The sequence below is a fragment of the Hemitrygon akajei genome, chromosome 12 (genome assembly GCF_048418815.1).
Source record: "Hemitrygon akajei chromosome 12, sHemAka1.3, whole genome shotgun sequence".
NCBI lineage: Eukaryota > Metazoa > Chordata > Chondrichthyes > Myliobatiformes > Dasyatidae > Hemitrygon > Hemitrygon akajei.
The window spans coordinates 34104573-34123576 of NC_133135.1; the positions used below are offsets into that span (position 1 = coordinate 34104573).

General features: G+C 39.1%; 1 long non-coding RNA gene across 2 annotated transcripts in view; it reads left to right on the plus strand.

The window, feature by feature from the left end:
* The window catches only part of LOC140736876 (uncharacterized), a 106634-nt gene that overhangs the window by 51213 nt on the left and 36417 nt on the right, over positions 1-19004 (plus strand). For both annotated transcript variants that reach the window (XR_012101016.1, XR_012101017.1), the window contains exon 3: positions 18029-18159. This is a non-coding gene — a long non-coding RNA (uncharacterized lncRNA). The remainder of the gene's footprint in view (positions 1-18028; positions 18160-19004) is intronic.

A 19004-nucleotide genomic window follows, 5' to 3' on the forward strand; every position in this document is an offset into this window, starting at 1 on the left:
AATATTTGAATGCCTTGTTGAAAAATTCAATTTAGAGTAACTCTCTCTTTAAAAAAATTTCTTGAGATAATGCTTTGAACTTAATATATTCATTGAGAGATTAATAGAATTTGGGGCGGAAACAAACCCCTTATAAATAAACTTCACAACACATTAATGGATGAAATACAAATGAAGAGGGCCCAGCAAAAGGGTTGTAAACATTTAAATGTAGCAGGAACATTGTGGAAAAGCTGGATTACATTAATGTGGTAACTGATCAGAAAGTGTGTTAATTCTAAACAGAGTCTGTGTGTCTCCCTATTGATTTCCACTCTTAATCTTAAACTCTTGATGGTAAAAATCAATTTATTTTATTCATTTACACATCATGCGCCTTTAAAAAGTAGTTACAGGAACTTATTTAAACATGAACTTTTCTGGACAAGCACTGTTAATAATCCTTTCATCCTTTACTGGCCCATGGAGACACACTTAATTGATTCGTATATACTTTTTGGGCTGCTAATCTGATCAATGGCTCTCATTTAGAGTATTTATCATAACACAATGGGAAGGTTCATTTGGTAGCAATTTTGCCTCAAAATCAGAATGCTCCGTGTTCCAATCATGCTCCAGAGACAAGAATACTGGAATCGAGATTGACACTCATCATCTTTATGGATGCTATATTTCAGTTCAAACATCAAATTAATACTATATCTGCCTCCCAGATGAAGTATTCTCTGAGACTTTTTGAAGAACAGTGCAAGCTGGTGTGCTTTTGTACAAAGTAATGTTTCTCTCCCAAACAACATTATAAGGATTTGGATTTGGATAAGTATTCAAGTTGGAGGGGTTTAGAAATGACCTAAATGCAGGCAGATGGGATTTGCAAGGCGGGCACCATGGCTGGCAAAAAGGCAATGCCTCAGAAAGGTGGCTTCCATCATCAAGGACCCCAGTCGCCTAGGATATGCCCTGTTCTCATTGCAACCATCAAGGAGGTATAGGAGCCTGAAAACACACACTCAGTGTTTCAGGAACAGCTTCATCCCCTCTGCCATCAGATTTCTGAATGCACATGAGCACTACATCACTATTTTTTCTCATTTTTAATTTAATTTTTTATATATACTTAATGTAATTTGTAGATTTTTTTGTTATGTATTGCTGCCACAAAACAACAGATTTCAGGACGTGTGCCCGTGATATTATACCTGATCTTGATTCTGATTCATGGACAAGTTGGGCTAAAGGGCTTGTTTCCATGCTGTATTAGTCTCTGACTCCATAAAACCAGATTGTAGTGCGGTTTGTGGGAGCTTACCATGCACAAACTAGTTACTGTGTTCCCTGCATTACATGCTAAAAACATTAATTGGGTATAAAGAGCTCTGGAATGGGTTACATTGAATACCAGGGAACATTCAATGATGAATGGTATGTGGCATTCTGGGCATGACGCACAACAAGGAAAGGAGCTATCATGTCATTATTTGCATGAAAGCCAATTCTCTCTTGTATCCCCTTTCCTAAACTTGTTGATCTGATTTATAGGCTAATTTATTACTAGGCATCTTCCAGATTTGACCCGATTACCTGTCTCAACTGATGCCTGAGTCTCCCTTTCACTTTCATCCTCTTGCTGGCAGAGATAGCCTTAACTGTCCTTGCTAAATGACTTCGTTTGTCACAGTTTTGTTGACTAGGCCATTTCAAAAGGCACAACTATCAACCATAATGGTATGGCTTATAGTATAAGTAGTCTCGATTGAGTAAAAACAGAAGGAACCTTGCATAAAATTTGGCTCAGTACACCAATAATGTGGTTTTTTTGGATATTTTGAAAACTGAAGTAAGATTCTCATCTTGACTGTAAATTTTGAAACCACCGTCCTAGATTGCTAATGGAGCAACCTTATCTCAGCCTTACCAGCCAACAGTTGTGTTGTGATAATGGAAGCATATTTGTCCTATTTATAAGCAATCTGACAAAATCATTTTATCTTGTTGTTTTGTCATCTGCTTGGCTGAAGCCAACATCACTGATCCCTCAAAAGTCCAGGTGATAGTGTAAAATCTACATTTGATTATTTCAATCGTCTGAGAGTATTGGTAATATTATGGCTGCGGAGTTTGGAAAATATGTTTTAGGTTTCTTTGGTTCCTCACTTCTCTCTGTTGATGGTTATTTTGGATACTGAAAGCAAATTTCAATGTGTTCTTGTGGTCCTTCTATACCAGTGTAGCTGACCATCACCTTATCTCACTTAGACAGAGCAGTAAGGAAACATAACTTGGCAATCAGATCTTAAATGAGAACCAATGCATGGTAATAATGCTATTACAAGAGGTAATCAGATGACATGTTCCCTTATAGTATTAACAAACTCTCCAACCTTAAAGGAGCATTTAGTAGCTTGTACATACAACAATGTTCTTTGTTTTGCTCGTATGAAATTACAGCCATGTTAAGAAATCAATAATTGTGATGATGATTGCTATTTTGTCAAGTAAAGATCTAGTAGTTTGGAAATCGCCTTATAAGTTAAAAAGTTTAAAAGATCAGAATAAATCAATATGATACATACATCATAAATAGAAAGAACAAGGAAAATGTGATAAGCTTAATAGCTGTTGGGGGATGAAGCTTCCCATCTTAAAGTATTTGAGACATTCTTGGCATAGTTTTGTATTACAACATTGCTTGCTATCAAAGTCATATCATTGCTACATTACACTGTGGCAATCTCTTCAACAATGAAAGTAAGCTGATAGTTTAGCATCGTACCTTGTCCTTTTGAAATAAAGTAACTTTTAAAATAAAAATTTGAAAGCATACTTTCAGATTGGAAATGTGTTTAGAAATTTTTGTTCAAGCCCAATAGTCTCATTTATTAATATGCAACTTCCTCCTAACTAAAACTGTCAACACCCCCAGTATCTTTCTTGTTAACTTTACAAAAGAAACCTAAATTATAGCTCATTCAAAGTTTCACTGTCCTCATCCTATCCAATGGTATCCAATGTTATTTAGTGTCCTTGATATTGTTAATCTTAACCCCATGTATGCATTTGGCTGGAGTATACTTTGGATGTTTTGGTTGTGAAAGCTGTTCTGAGTTCAGGAAATCTCAAATAGAAGACTTAGTTTTGTTTCTAATTGATCATCAGTCCATGACCAGTTTGAGGACCACAAGGAATGGGTTCTGATTAATAGGTGAGGAAAACTACAAAAAAATCTTATTGCAAGGAGGGGTTTCTGAATGCAGAGGTAAGATCTGTTATAGTCATGGGTGTCTGCTCATAGCCAGGCAGGAAAATCCCAGTGTTTGAGAAGTGCAGGTTCCTGTTTTTGATCATGTTTGGAACAAAGGGTCGGTCAGCGATCAATGGAAGAGAGGACAGGTCATATGGATCTACTAAATCCTAAGTAGCTTTTTGGGTTGTTCTTTGTTCAAAAGGCTAATGTGAACTCAGCTTCTCAAACAGCAGCCAAGCCTGGAAAACCTTATACACTCAAGGATAAAATGAAGACAAGCATAATATAATAATTAAATGTCCAAACCAATTGTCACGGGCAGATTGTTCATTATGAATCTTATCCCTCTTCCCATCACAGATCTGTGGTGAGTTTGGTTCTTTTCATAGATTTTTGAACTATAACTACTGGCATCACCTAATTTTCTGAATTAAAATTCATCCTGTTGTCTTCAGCATTTTGCTGTCATTTACAAGTCCCCTCTTGTGTAACCCATTCTAAAGTCCTGCTCAGACTTCTTCACAGAGGGTTTACATGCTTCACCCTCGATCCACATGACTCACAAATATAGGCGGAGTATTCATTCATTGTAGAATTATCGTCTGCAACTCTCCTACTACTCTGCATTTCTCCTGTTTTAAATTCCTCTTCCAATAACTTTCAATCACCAGATCATTGATCAGCTTAGCCTTTCCAAATTCAGTTCCTCTAAGCCCTTAACCAAGAAAACTGCCAGGCAAATGATATAAAAATTCAAACTGTGCACAATAGATAAATTGATGGAATTGATTCTAATTACAGTCTGTGGACTCAATTTACTGACCGTAGAGATTAATACTACAATCTGAAAGTTCAAAGTAAATTTGTTATTGAAGTATGTATATGCCACCATGAGATTCATTTTCTTGTAGGCATTCACATTAGAACAAAGAAATACAACAGAATCAATGAAAAGCTACACATGAACAAAGACTAACAAACATTGAACATGCAAAAGAAGGCAAACGATGCAAATAATATAAATAAATAAACAAACAAACAAAGAAATAATAAACAGTACTGAGAACATGAGTTGTGGAGTCCTCGAACGTGAGTCCATCGGTTGTGGAATTACCACAATAGGATTCATTTCAGTGATCCTGGTGAATTAATGGGATGTGATCTATATGTATCCTGCTGGATAGGTGAAAAGTCAGTATAACGCAAAACATGGAATTGTCTGGGGCTTTAATTCTGACTTTCTGAATAATCACAAAAATTAGTTAGTAAATGGTGTATAAGTGCTAACTATAATGTATGTCTTAGACCTGGAGTTGTGTAAGCAAAAGATATCACTCTCTAATTCAGTCCTTGCTTAATGAAGAGAAACACTATACTGTAACCAATGCTTTGCCTCGTGCCCTTCAAGATAAATAGAGACATTATATTGGTAATATTGATAATCCTTTAAATTGCACTTTCATCCATTCTAAGGAAACCAGGAAGCTTGTATAATTTCAAGCCATGAACAGTCCAAATTAAATTCAATAACAACATAAATATATCTATTAAGGTAGCTGAGATCATTAAAAAAAATGTTGTGTATGATAACTTCAACTTACCCCCAATTAGATTAGCAGTAAGAGACACATTGTACTCTGTGCTTAGAGGAAGAAGAAAATTGGCTTTCAGTTATCATGTGTTTCTATTTTAACTTTGTTTAAGGGAACATCTAAATGAATGGTTGAGGGGAAATGTTCAACTGGCTGTTTATCAAAACAGTAATGATATTATTTTTAAAGTCCAATATGAAGACTGTCTAATTATAATGCTTAAATTTCAACTGTCTACAACTCCAATTTACAATGTGAATTGGGTAGCACTGGACTGGAAGCTCAGAAACCAATGTCTTGTCATTCCCATCCACGAGGCCTGCCCAAAGTGATTAGCCGACAAGTGGGTCAATGCTCTTTCCCAAAATAGTCATCTGTAAATCAAACATATAATTCAGCATCCTCCAGCAAGTCCCCAGTACAATGTTGGTCGTGCACAGAATGGAGCTCTCTGTAGTAACACTGAAGTAAACAATGAGCTCAGTTTTTAAAGGCTTGAAAATGAATGATGAAATACCGTTGACGTGAGAAATCTGAAATAAACGCAGAAAATGCTGGAGATATTCACAAGTCAGGAAGCGTGTGCTTTAGTGAAAAGTCATTGATCTATAACTTTATTTGTATCTCCTCCTTTGCAAATGCTGCCTGCTGAGTATTCCCAGCATTTCTGTTTCATTTCAATAAAAATAATATTTCATTACCTTAAAATCATAGCTAATTTCTTATGTGTTATTTTTACAATAAGGAGCATGTTTAGATACCTGTCCATATTCAGTGGCTTCAATCTAAATATTTTACTTTTGTGGAGCTGAATCACACTGGCTCATACTTAGATCAAAGATTTTTCCAGTCATGGTCGGATTTCTGTGCCTTTTTCAATTTCACCCAGTTTTGGCTTGATTGCTTTCGGATGGCCCCCATTTATTGTCCATCCCAATTTTTCCACGCTGAGGCGATGGTCCTGCACCACACTTCTCTGAATTGGCAGCTTTTTAAAGTGTTACGTGAGGAATTCTGAGATGTAATTAAGTGAAAGCACACCAATATACATTCAAGTCCGGCTTGTGTATGACTTGCCAGGGAACATGGAGTCAGTGATGTTCCAATGTGCCTCTTCCCCTTATTTGTCCAGGTGGTAGAGGTTACTGTTTAGAAGATGCTGTCAAAGAATGTTTGGTGAGTTAAAACCAGATGTGACGATGTTTGACTTGAGAGAGTAAACCTTCCCTTTCCCTAGTAGAGTGAGAGAATAAGAACAGTGAGTATGATTAACTTTGTTTATTTTAAATGGTGCAACTTCTATTTGCATAATACACAAAATAAAAAATAAATGCCACACTGTGAGTCAATCCACTTGGCATAAGCAGAATAAGTGCTCCACAAACTGAGCTGTAGCCTTAAGTTTCTCTGTTATTTGTAATGGACTTGCAAGAGAAAGTACAGAGAGCACAATGTGCATCTGCCAGGCAAACAAAATTCTGTAAATTCACTATCTCACCTCTTAAATGTGGTGGGTGAAAGAACCAATATCCAGTAGCCAAAACAGCTACCATTCTCTATTAACAGGGCAAAACATTCAGCTGATGTAGATAGGCTGCATTTGTTGCAGCTTAAATTTATTACATTTTTCAGTTCCCATCAAAGATCTACAGTTTCTACCATGGGTGAAAGAGACCCATGTTCATTGGTTGCAGCTTTAAATTCTACTAGCACTCCCAGTCCAAAGAACAAGTTGCCCTTCAGCACTTGGAAAAACAGCAGCCGAATGACACGGTGTACCGTGGGCAACCTGATAACCACAGAGCTAACAGACTGGTACCCACAATGCTGTCTTAAGTGTGCCCGATGTTTATGGCACCTTGAAGATTTCCACACACTTAATTTTCAAACAACCTTCACTTAAAACTGCTCAGGGATGTGAAATAAGTATCTGTTTTGTGCCACTGTGCACAAAGTGACACCTCTAAGTGGAATATATTTAATTTATCGCTGTGGAAAATAGAATTTCCCAGGTTTGTTTGAGTGCAGGCTGGTCTACAACATTGGGCAAACCGCTGTTGAATATTAAAGAGAAAATGAAAGAACTAAAATTATTTGTGATAATTTTGACCATGATAAATAACTCCTCATCTCATCATATGTGTGTATGTGTGTATATATGAGAGAGAAAGAGAGATAGGTAGACAGACAGACATATGACAAACAGACAAGGAGTTAATATTTCAGGTCACTGACCATTAATCTTTGAAGTTAACTGACATAATTGGTGTTAAAGTTTTACTCATTAGCACCATTAAACCATCAATAAGAGAACTATATGATTTTTAAATAATTGGTTGTTTGCACTTTTCATAATTGTATTATTAATGCTGTGTGTAGAATTATCCAAACAGAACAGACCAGATTGGGTATGAACAATTCACTTCAGTGTCACATAGTTGAACATATGGAAGAGTCCCACAAGCTGCAGGATTGGGTCCCAGTCTAGAAGAAGGACAGGAACCATCAGAAAGGATCTACTTGGCACCAGAAACAAAACTACTTTCTCCTCATTAAGTACATTTTTGAGGAATCTTTCCGTTGGATTGTGCGATTTTTTGGTTTGGGCTTGCAATTATACACCAAAGTACAACCTCATAACTCAAGACAAGTAAAATGATAATTGACATTCAATTTTCATACCACTGAGTTTTCAAGTTCAGCACACATTTGATAAAAATAACCAAAGAATTTAATGTCTGTATTATAAAGGAAGATGGTGTTAAAATCATTTCTGGCATGCAGTATCAGCAGGTCAAGCTAATTCTACCCTCTGTGGGTAAAAATACCTCTAACTAAATCCAGAACCACAAAACAACTTAAGCTCGTCGTCAGTTAATAAAAATCTGAATAGCTGACAACCACCACAAAATAATTATTTAAGTGAATAATTAAGTAGTTTTTGGAGAGTGCCTTTACTGCCAGAAACATAGAGGAATCATCTACATCTCAAGTGGTCCAGTAGGAAAGACAAATTGAAGAGTTGGCTGCTCAGAAATGAGGGTTAACCTCTCGAAGCATGGTTCATGGAACTGCTAAGGAATCTCCAAGTTGCACAGCAAAAAACATACAATGGAAAACATTATAGAAACAGAAATATCATTGAGCAAACATCTGATATGCTGAAACAATGCTTGAGCTGTTTAGATCGCTGTGGGAGTGTTCTAAAGTATGCCCCAGAGAGAGCCGACAAAATGGTAGTGATCTGCTAGATGCAGCACAATACAGTATAGCCATTAAAAAGGCAGATTAGTATTTATTTTCCTTAGTCTCCATCTTACAATTCTCATAAATGGTTACACCCAGGTACTAACATGCTATTTGTCTTTAAAGATTCGGATGTATTTGCCGATACTTCCAGCATTTGTTGGCTGTTACTCTTTATTCTTCAGCAGAACTGTTGTTCTGAGCCTATTCATTTTGATCATTTTTTGACCGTAAGGCAACATGATGTGTCAAGCTTTCATTGAAAATTATAGGGCATTTTTATGCATTGAATGCTATTAAGGTTTGTATTTCCTTAAACCTTTACAGTTGTTTTACTGAACCTTGAAATGCAGTCACTGTTGCAACATGGAAAAAATGGTAGCTGATCTGTGCAAGTTCTCACTTGCAGCACTACGATAATGACCAGGTTATCTATTTATGTGATGTTGATTGAGAAATAATATATTGGCCAGAATACCAGAGGTAACTTGCCTGCTCTTCTTCAACATATTTCTCCAGGGCTTTTTATTACCTCTTGACAGGACAGATGTGGCTTTGGTTAACATCTCGTTCAAGAAGTTGTATCTCTAAGAGTATTAACTCCATTCGTCCTGCAGTCAAGTGTCATCTGACTGAGATTTCTGTGCTCAATAACCCAGAGTGTGACTTGAATTTGCCTGTTTCTGACTTGGGAGTGAGAGTGAGTTAATTAGCTCAGATGGAAGTGACTCACTGCACGACTCTCTGCTGAGCATATCTGGACTCCATTTCTCTTACATGGTGCCGTATTGGAAGAGCTGAGGCTTCCTGAAAGGTTTACTGCACGTGGGTTTGTGAATCAGCTTGTCTTTACTTCGGTGCACAGCAGATCCAGATGGTCTTGTTTATATGCCAGGAAAAGCCTGTCCCATCCGACTCTAAGGAACATACGTGCATGCAGTGCCTTTTCCGTTAGTTGCCCAGAGCCACAGGCAAGGGAATGGAAGTGAATTGAGAAGCGTCTGGCTAATTCAGCACTTTTAGCCATCAATTTCACGCTGGGAATCATTCTACAGAGCCCTGCACATGGCGTGATTTTGCTCTGGAAGGTGACAGTAATCATTAAATACATATGTGACACGTTTAAGAGTTTTCAGGATGCATGTCACATGACTAGTGTTAAAGCAACTGCCATTATGCTGAACCTGGAGAGCTTGCAATAGTCAACAGGCACACAAAATTTAATGGATTGACGTCATGCCAGTTTCCATCTAAAGCAAAAAAAATCAGAGTTAACATACAAAGTTGGCAATCTTTTAGCCCTGTTGCTAGATTTATAAGTTCCTTTGCCCTGAATAAACAAGGTTGCTGCTGTTAAAATATGATTTAAGATCACCTACCATCCTGTTTACACTGCCATACCAGTGAGTGCAACCCCAGGCTGGGTCCTGGGAAGGGTGGCTTGGGTGCCTGTCCGGTTCAAGCTCAGAGAGCACTTGTAAAATACAAATTAGCAGGCCTTGAGGGTCATAGCTGCAAGTTGCATGGAGCTTTGTCAAAAAAAAGACAGAGAAGAATTTTAACTGGTTCCTTTGTCAAAGAAAACAGTGGTGCTTGGTGCCATTATCCTCAACCCGCGACTAACTTATGCAAGGCCCACCCAGGTATCAGCCTCTCCAGCTGGCTCCACTTAGGAGCTGGACAATTCCAACCCCCCACCCTACTGCCGATCCCTTCTCTCCACTTCCCCCCCCCCCAACCTACTGACAACTCAATACCCCAAGGTCAATGATTTGGCAGATGGAGTTTGCCAGCTGCATGCTGAAGAGGCCTGGTCCTCAACATGGCTTGAAATGACTTACGTACAGAATGCTGTAATTTTCAGCTACATGTGTAAATCATTATAATCAGCCTTCAGTGCTTTTCAGCTGAACCAGTCTAACCTTTCCTTGTTTTCCTAATTCCGCTCTTCTGATTCAGTTCTGGTGGAACTGAAATTTATAATATAGGCATTTATAGTGAGGTATTCACAATGTCACCTGACTCCTAGAAGATAGCATCTGTGCCCACCTATGTATCTGCCAAAATCCATAAATGACAGGATACAATTAGGCCTGATCCGTCCTCAAAACCAAATTGAGCAGATTTACAGTAACTGGTAGATTCACCAAAAACTGACTCTGAGAGAACTGCATGAGGCTTGTAAAATGGTGCTCTGCTCCCCTGTCCATGAGGCCAAAGCACAGAGGCCTTGGTAGGATGTGAGGGTCGGGGTACCTCTGGAGGAATGGTGGAGGAGAATACAATTCTCTGATTTTCTCATGCTCATTTGGAGAAGATTCAAAGAGGCTTCCTCAACCCAAGGCAAAGCAAAGCTCTGTTAAGTAGCACCATTGATAAAATTACAACTCTAAATTACAACATCCTTTACCACATTCAGATAAAATGAGAAATGTCATTTCCCCTATCAATACCATCTGGACTGCTGAATTCCTCCAGCTTTCAGTGTGTGTAGGTCCAGATTTCCAGTGTCTGTAGTCTCTCTTGTGTATCTTCACACTCTAGGAAACTAATTGAAAAGCTTTTTGAAAAGTGTGTTGATGGTTTTGGGACTAAAGATATTTTAGTTGGTTTTAAAACTACATTTTGTTACATCATACTCCAAGTATTGCTTGCTTTTGCTGGATGTTCTGTTGTTATTTGCTTGCATTCTCAGTACATGAAATGTTATAGGTAGAAATTCTATGGTTCAGATAGAAGGCCGAAGTCCGGCCTGCTTTATTACTCTAGTCCAAGCTTTCACTGAGGTCCACGTCAGAGGAGACTAGTGTTCACCACTTCCTCACAAGTTTGGCTCCTATGGAATTGAATCATCTGTGGCGTGCATTTAACATCTGGAACAGAAGCATTTCTTTCCATTATCACAGCTTGAACCTTTCATGTTCTTGGTTTATTCCAAGATACCTCAGGGAAGATCTGCTGCCTCAAGCAGTCTGCTGTTCGTATCCAGAAAATGTCAAAAGGCAATGTTGGGGGGTGGGGGGAGCTACTTTCATCACCATTATCCCAGAATCAGAATCAGTATTTGGTTTAATATCACCAGTGTATATTGTGAATTTTGTTGACATTGCGGCAGCAGTACAATGCGATACATAATAGAGGAAAAAAACTGTGAATTACAGAAAGTATACATGTAATAATTAAATTAACTAAGTAATGCAGAAATTAGAAATAAAGAAGTAGTGTTCATGGGTTCATTGATCATTCAGAAGTCAGATGGCTGTTCCTGAGTCATTGAGTGTGTGCCTTCACGTTTCTGTACCTCCTTCCTGATGGTGGCATTGAGAACAAGGGATGACCAGGGTGGTGGTCCATCATCCTTAATGATGGACACTGCCTTTTTGAGGCATTGATCCTTGAAGGATACTACAGACGTTGGTGCTCACAATGGAGCTGACCAAGTTTATAGCAGCCTTCTTCGATCCTGTGCAGTAGCCACCTCTCCTCCTGCTGTGATGTAGCCAGCTACCCAGCAGGTTTCCTTCCAAGTCACACACCATCCCAATTTAGGAAAGTATCACAGTTCCTTCACTGTTTCTGGGTTTAATATCCCTACCTAACATCACAACTGGAGTTCCTACGCCAAAAGCATTTTACAGATGCAACATGATGGCTCATCACTACCTTCTCAAGGACAATTAGGGATGGACCATAAATCCTGGCCATTTCAGAAATGCCAACAGTGCAAAGATGCATAAGTATAAACTTCTGATATGAAAAGTCATGATGGCTAATATGAGGGGGCATAATTTTAAGGTGAATGGAGGAAAGTCAGAGTTAAGTATTTCAGACAGAGACTGATGAGTGCATGCAAAGTGCTGCCAGAGGTGGTTGTAGAGGCAAATACATTTAGAAACTCTTATATAGGCATATAGATTACAGAAAAATGGAGAGCTACGTAGAAAAGAAGGGTTATATTGACCTTGGAGTAGGTCAAAAAGATGGCGTAACATCGTGAGCTGAAGGATCTATAAAGTGCTGTAAAGTTCTATGTTCAATGAAAACGATGGCACAACGTTCTCTGAATCGCAAGCCATCAGCAGTGCAATGACTTCTTTATGCTTGCATCTGAGCTGCTACCCTACCTGCACATAAATGCATGTTCTGGCTTTCCAACTATGGTAATGTGGTAGATCCTAGAAAGACCTGGCTGTGTTCCCAAGTTGTATTAGCATTTGATAGGTTTATATGGATGAACATATGGGAAAAATTGTCTCTGTCTAGCCCTGTTACGTCGTTGCCAATGCTTTAGCTTCCCTTCAAAAGTTTAAAGTTCAAAGTAAATTTATTGTCAAAGTACATATATATTACCATATGCTACATTAAAATTCACTTTTTGCAGGCATTTATGTAAAAATAAAGAAAGATAAAAACCTGGTAGTTTACAATATTGTTTATAATATATAATACAATAAAAACTATACATAAACAGAGACTGACAAATAACCAATGTACAAAAGAATACAAATTGTACAAATAAAACCAATAATATTGGGAACATGTTTTAAACGGTGTTTGAAAGTGAGTTTGTAGGTCGTAGGATCAGTTCAGAGTTGTGGTGAGTGGCATTTCAGAATCTTGATGGTTATAGGGTAATAATTGTTCCTGAACCAAGTGGTGTGGGACTCACAGCTTCAGAGAGCAGGGGGTACAGAAACTGGATGGTGGGGGCCCTAGAAGATGGATGCTGCTTTCTTGCAGCAGTGCTCCATGTGGATATACTCAATGGTGGGAAAGGCTTTGCCTGTGATGGACTGAGCTGCATCCGCTGCTTTCCACTCCTGGGCGTTAATGTTTCAATGTCAGGCCATGGTGCAGCTAGTTGGGATACTCTCCACTGAACATCTATAGAAGTTTGTCAAAGTTTTTGGTGGCATGCTGAATGTACTCACACTTCTAAGGCAGTAGAGGAGACGTTGTGCCTTCTTTGTAACAACGCTTCCATGCTGGTCTCAGGATCGGTCCTCGGAAATGCTGCTTAAGCTACTCACCCTCTCCACCTTCAGTCCTCTAATGAAAACTGGCTCATGAGCCCCCAGCTTCTTCCTCCTGCTGACAACCAACTCCTTGGTTTCACTGACGCTGAGTGGTTGTTGTTGTGGCACCTCTCAACCAGATGTTCAACCTCCCCCCTACATGCACTGAATTCTCACCCATGCCTCTGTCACAGCCAGTTTTCCAGCGTATTACCCTCATCTCATTCTCTATTGGCCAGCCTCCCATCTTCCAGCTTGCAGCAAATTTAAATCACACTCTTTGTATTATTTCTCAAAACATTTCCTATCTGCGTTACAGCTATGTCCTTTACGATCTTCACTAATTACATACCCAAGTGAAAGATTTCCCATCCTTGTCCTGAAAACCCGCCTGAGCACTATCGACCATCCTCGGTGCTTTCTCTTTCGCTAACGCGGTCTTTCCTGTGCCGGTTGCATCTCAGCCTGGTGTGGAGACACCAATCACAGGAGTGGATTACAGCCCAGTGCCTCACAGGAAAGGCTTTCCCTGACACTGAGCACATCTACAAGAGGTGCTGCCACAAGAAAGCAGCATCAACCATCGAGGGCATTCAGCATCCAGGCCATCAAGATACTGGAGCCTTAGGTCCCACACCACCATGTTCAGGAAAAGTTATTACCCCTCAAACGTCAGGCTCCTGAACCAGCATGGATAGCTTCACTCACCTCAACACTGAACTGACCACTGAACACAACTTATGGATTCACTTTCAAGGACCCTACAACTCATGACCTTAGTATTATTTATTTACCTATATATTATTATTATTATTTGTTATTTTGTATTTGCACAATTTGTCTTCTTTTGCGCATCAGTTGTTTGTCGGTCTTTGTGTGTAGTTTTTCATTGATTCTGTTCTATTGTGAATGCCTGCAAGAAAATGAATCTCAAGGTAGCAGATGGTGCCATGTGTGTAGTTTGATAATAAATTTACTTTGAACTTTGAACAAAGTGACCAAACCTTCAACTGCTGATGCAGTTCGATCTAGATTTTCATCCCAGTCCTTTATGTCTCTCCATTCTCTCCCCTTCTTCAATATATCCTTTCAAGTAAGCCTTCAGTTATCACAGTCACTTCCCTGTTCCACTGGGCATCTAGTTGTATCCTTACTTCTTCGTGACTCCCCCCCATGAGCGACCGTTTGCTGAATCATTGGTTCTATTTAATTGCTGTTGTAAAAATTCCAAGTCTGCCACACTGCAGTGCAACTCACTGAATGGTCTATGTAATGCTGGTTTTTCCTCTTTAACCAGAGCTTAAGGCGCAGACAAAACAATAATGTATAGGTCATAAAAATTCACATAGCTGCATATGTACAAACAGAGCACCAGAGGTAACAGTTTGCATTTATATAGCACAATGCATAGAAAAATGTCTCAAAACACTTACATGTAAGCATGAGCCGGGGAAGCAATTCTAACAGAGGTTTCCAATATTTAGCGTATTTTTAAATCGTCAGCTGACTGAGAGGAATAAATAAAAATTCTGTGCTTAGTGTTGGCAAAGGAAAGAAATGAGATGGGAATATGAAGCATTTCTGTTTTTGGTATCACTTACATACAATATCTACCTTGCTGACATTGTTCCAGCCAAAAATAATGAAATAATTGAACAAAACTTTAAAGTACAGTCAAGGCAGAAGCTGGTGGAAAAGTAACATGTCTCTTCTTACCTAATAACTTTTAAATAGACTTTTCTTATATGCCTGGTAAATATGAAATATATAAAGTTAATACATTCTGTTAGAGGATATATCTTGAGATAGTTTGTTCCACTGTCAAAGATCTGTAAAGTGTGTTAGCTACCAGATGCTAACAGCCAGAAAAAGGTGTGCATTGTGTTCATCTGGACCTTTGTAGAAGCAGCGCACTCATAAATTGTCAAGAGACAGGAAATAGCTCTCTTTTTTTTCTCAAAGAGAACTTGAAACTTTTTCTCCCTTCCTGCGCTTGCTTGCTAATAGCACGAATAAAACTTTTAATTAGCGCGGATCTTTGAACAGCTCAGGCTCATTGACAAATGATTTAGAGAATCCCTTTATTCAGTAGCTGACAAGGACAGAATTTAATGGGAGCTTTATTACCAAAGAAGCTTGGGGCAACTTGAAGGTGAGAAAGCTAACCCTCCCTTGGGCTCCCCTGCTTCTCTCTCTGAAGAGGCCGAGTCTGCAATTATCCTTTGGCATTTGGTGATAAAACTGGCAAGAATGAACATATCATTTACTTTGCGTGACAACAGAAGAGTTGCCCCCTTTGAGACCAAAAGTCACTGAAACCATTTGCTACAGGCAAGCAGTGAAGGATTAATTTCCCCATGGAGAGTACAGGAAAGGTGAGAAAATTTCTCCACAACCATTTAACTCCCAAGGATTAAACTGTCTCTCCCACTTTATGACCTCAGTGATTTACCATATTGGAAGTGGCACAGTCCTGAATGGAAAATGACCAAGCTTCCATTAACTTTAAAAGTAATTAAAAGAATAAACTACAACCTTAAAATAACTATTTTAAGTAGGTTATCACACCACTAGGGCAGTTCATTGTCATTTGAGACTGATTTTCATTTCAGAATTCTTAGGTTAATTCTTGGAGGATAATTTTAGGACCTAAATTCTTAGCAACACTTTACATTTTAGTTGCTGTTATCTCTTTATCCATTATACCCTGGACCATTGGTGAGGCAAGCAGATAGGAGAAGTAAGCTATATGAATAAGTGATGAATTGAGTCAATCCAACAATTTAGAATAATAACGGAAATTAATCATTGCTTCTTTCAGGCTTTTCACTAAATCAGGTTATCAAGTTCTATCTCAGGGGTAAACCGCAGAATTATTGTTAGTAATATTTGAAGATGTGGACATTGATGTGTTAAAATCAATGAAAGGCTGATACTAAAAAAAAATGCTTTATCACTCTTGTTCTCAGGTGTGGGAGAACAAAGGTTCAATCCTCTGCCAGGCTCAGACAATTGGGCCCTGGCGTCTGTTAGTGATTGCCTCCCAATTTGGTGTTGTAACAGGGCTCTGAAGCACTTCCAATAAATCTGCTTTTGTTCAGAATTCCAGAAATAGCTGTTACTTCCCCTCAGTCATAACTTTATCACCGAATTCACTGGAGACATGAGAGAACAGAAAAAAACTTTGATGATGAACCCCTGCAGTCATCGCAGCTTGGTTTCACCTCATATGAACAAGCGGCAGTCAGTAACTGGTCATTAACAGGAGAAAGTCTGCATTTGCTAACTGGTCATTATCTTCTTTCTGTTTCTATCTCTAAATACGTATAATAGGCATTGTGGGGTGGTAGATGCTTTCCTTCCATTGTACTGCTTCTACTGTGGTACAAGTTGCACATCCCTATAAGGCCAGTAGAATTAGGCCACTCAGCCCATCGAGTCTGCTCCATGGCTGATTTATTATCCCTTTCAACCCTATTCTCCTGCCTCCTCCTCATAAGCTTTGATGCCCTTACTAATCAAGAACATATCAACCTCTGCTTTAAATACGCCCAGTGATTTCCCTTCCACAGTTGTCTGTGGCAATGAATTCACCACCCTCAGGATAAGTAAATTCCTATTTATCTCTGTTCTAAAGGGACATCCTTGTATTCTGAGGCAATGCCTCTTGACCTAGACTTACTCACTATTGGAAAGATCCTTGCCACATCCACTCTATCTAGGCCTCTCAATATTCAATAGGTTTTAATAAGATCACTCCTCATTCTTCTAAACTCTAGTGAGTACAGGACCAGGTCCATCAAATGTTTCTCATATTCCCTTTCCGTTCCCAGGATCATTCTCATGAATCTTGTCAGGACCCTCTCCAATGCCTCTCCATCCTTTCTGATGTAAGGGGTCCAAAACTACTCACAATATTCCAAGAGTGGTCTGACCTGACCGGTGCTTTCTAAAGCCTCAGGAATATCAAAACGTAATAATGATACTGAGATCCACCAGTAAGGCATCAAAACAGTAAACAGCTGACTTTCAATGCTGATAACATCCACATAGAAAGCCGTTCTCTTGCTTGGTCTTGAAGAGAAACATGTGAATTAACATATAGCTGTTTTATAAGTAGGCTTCTGTTGTGGAGAACAGGAGAGCTACAGATCTCTCCGTTTCTTTGGCAGAACTTGCATCAAAGGAACAACTTGAATTTGGACCAACTGATGTATCAACTGGCTGGCTGAGTAAATAAAAACATGCAGAGAACAGGGAAGCATATGAACATCCTCTGAGTGAAAAATAATTATATTCTGTCCTGTCCTAGTGCTTAAATAGGTTCGATATTCTAAATCAGTATGACATCCCTTCCTGCTCTATAATGCCAAGCAACATTTATGTTTAAGCCATCTCAGAAAACCTGTCTGACAAAAGGATTGCATCATTATGAATAACTAAAAAGCCAAGATTTACAATCTGAGCATATTGCAATGTACACTCTGCTTTAATGGCCAAGCAGCTGCTTGCTGTGGTCAGTTGACTTGCATAAATCATCAAGCTTTTCTGTCTGTGATTGATATCACTTAAATCCTTCCAAATCAATATTTTATAAATCATTTACGTGCTGATTTGTCTCAGTTTAAAGCTCGGAAGCAAGTATGAGCAGTTAATTTGGTTTTTGTTTCTGTTGTGCTTTATGCGGTACTATGTCATTTACCTAGACTGAGAAAAGACCATCATCTCCAGCAACCTATGGTTACGTTTTTCTGATACGTGTCTCAAAGATGGTGAAGTTGTCAGAAAAACACTGGTTGAGCTCGTTGGCTGTAATGACGGGAGGCAGGGATGTACATTGTACCAATGAACATCTAGTTCATTGAGAGGAGGGGTTAGAAAGAATCACAACAGCTTGGAATTTTGTTTACACGATGCCTTTTAACTTGCAGTTGGTCAATGGGAATGAATAGAAGATCTCTCAGATTATGACTGCCCTGAATAAATTAAGAATACCTCCTGTGCCAAGGCAAAAAGCATCATACGGTGTTCTGGCTAATTAGAGCACAAATGGGTTTTCCAGGTAAGTACCTCTTTTCTCATTAAGTTCATTAAACTCTGGTGTTGTAACATGCTGTTCTCAGCCGTGACTTCAAAGCTCGTTTCTGAATGAGATGTAAGGGTTCACTTCTCTGAGGAGCTGTGAAGCTGTCTATGGCATTGATCGCCATTGTCAGTTCAAACACACTGTAGGACATTCACACCTGTGCTGGCTAATTCTTCCGTGTAATACCCAGGGAGTGGTACGTTGTTTGAGGTTCTTGTTGCTTCAGATTAAGTTCCATTACTCCATAAGACATAGGAGTAGAATTAGGCCTTTCAGCCCATCGAGTCTGCTCTGCCATTCCATCATGGCTGATTTATTTCCCTCTCAACCCAATTCTTCTACCTTCCCCCATAAATGTTAACGCCCTGACTAATCAAGAACCTATCAACCTCCACTTTAAATCTACCCAGCGACTTGGCCTCCACAGCCATCTGTGGCAATGAATTCCCCAGATTCACCACCCTGAGTTCCAACAATCCCGTCACATGGTTACGAAAGGTCATATGGTGCTAATTAGGGCAGGGACTTCCTGAATCTTCCTGGCCAATATTCTTCCCTCAATCAGCTGATTAAATGATCATTCAATTCAGTCACTGGCAGTAGGACTGCTCTGTGCAAATTTACTGCTTTATTGGACACTAAGTAACAGTACCTACATTTCAAAAATAATTTATCACAAGTAAAGGTCATGAGGGTATGACAAGGTGGGATATATCAGTGCAAACTCCTTCTTTTCTTTCTCAGCTGTACTTTGGGTCCTTCCCAGATTAAAGACTTCTAATAAAGTCAAAATGACGGGAATCCAGAGGAGGCTAAATATA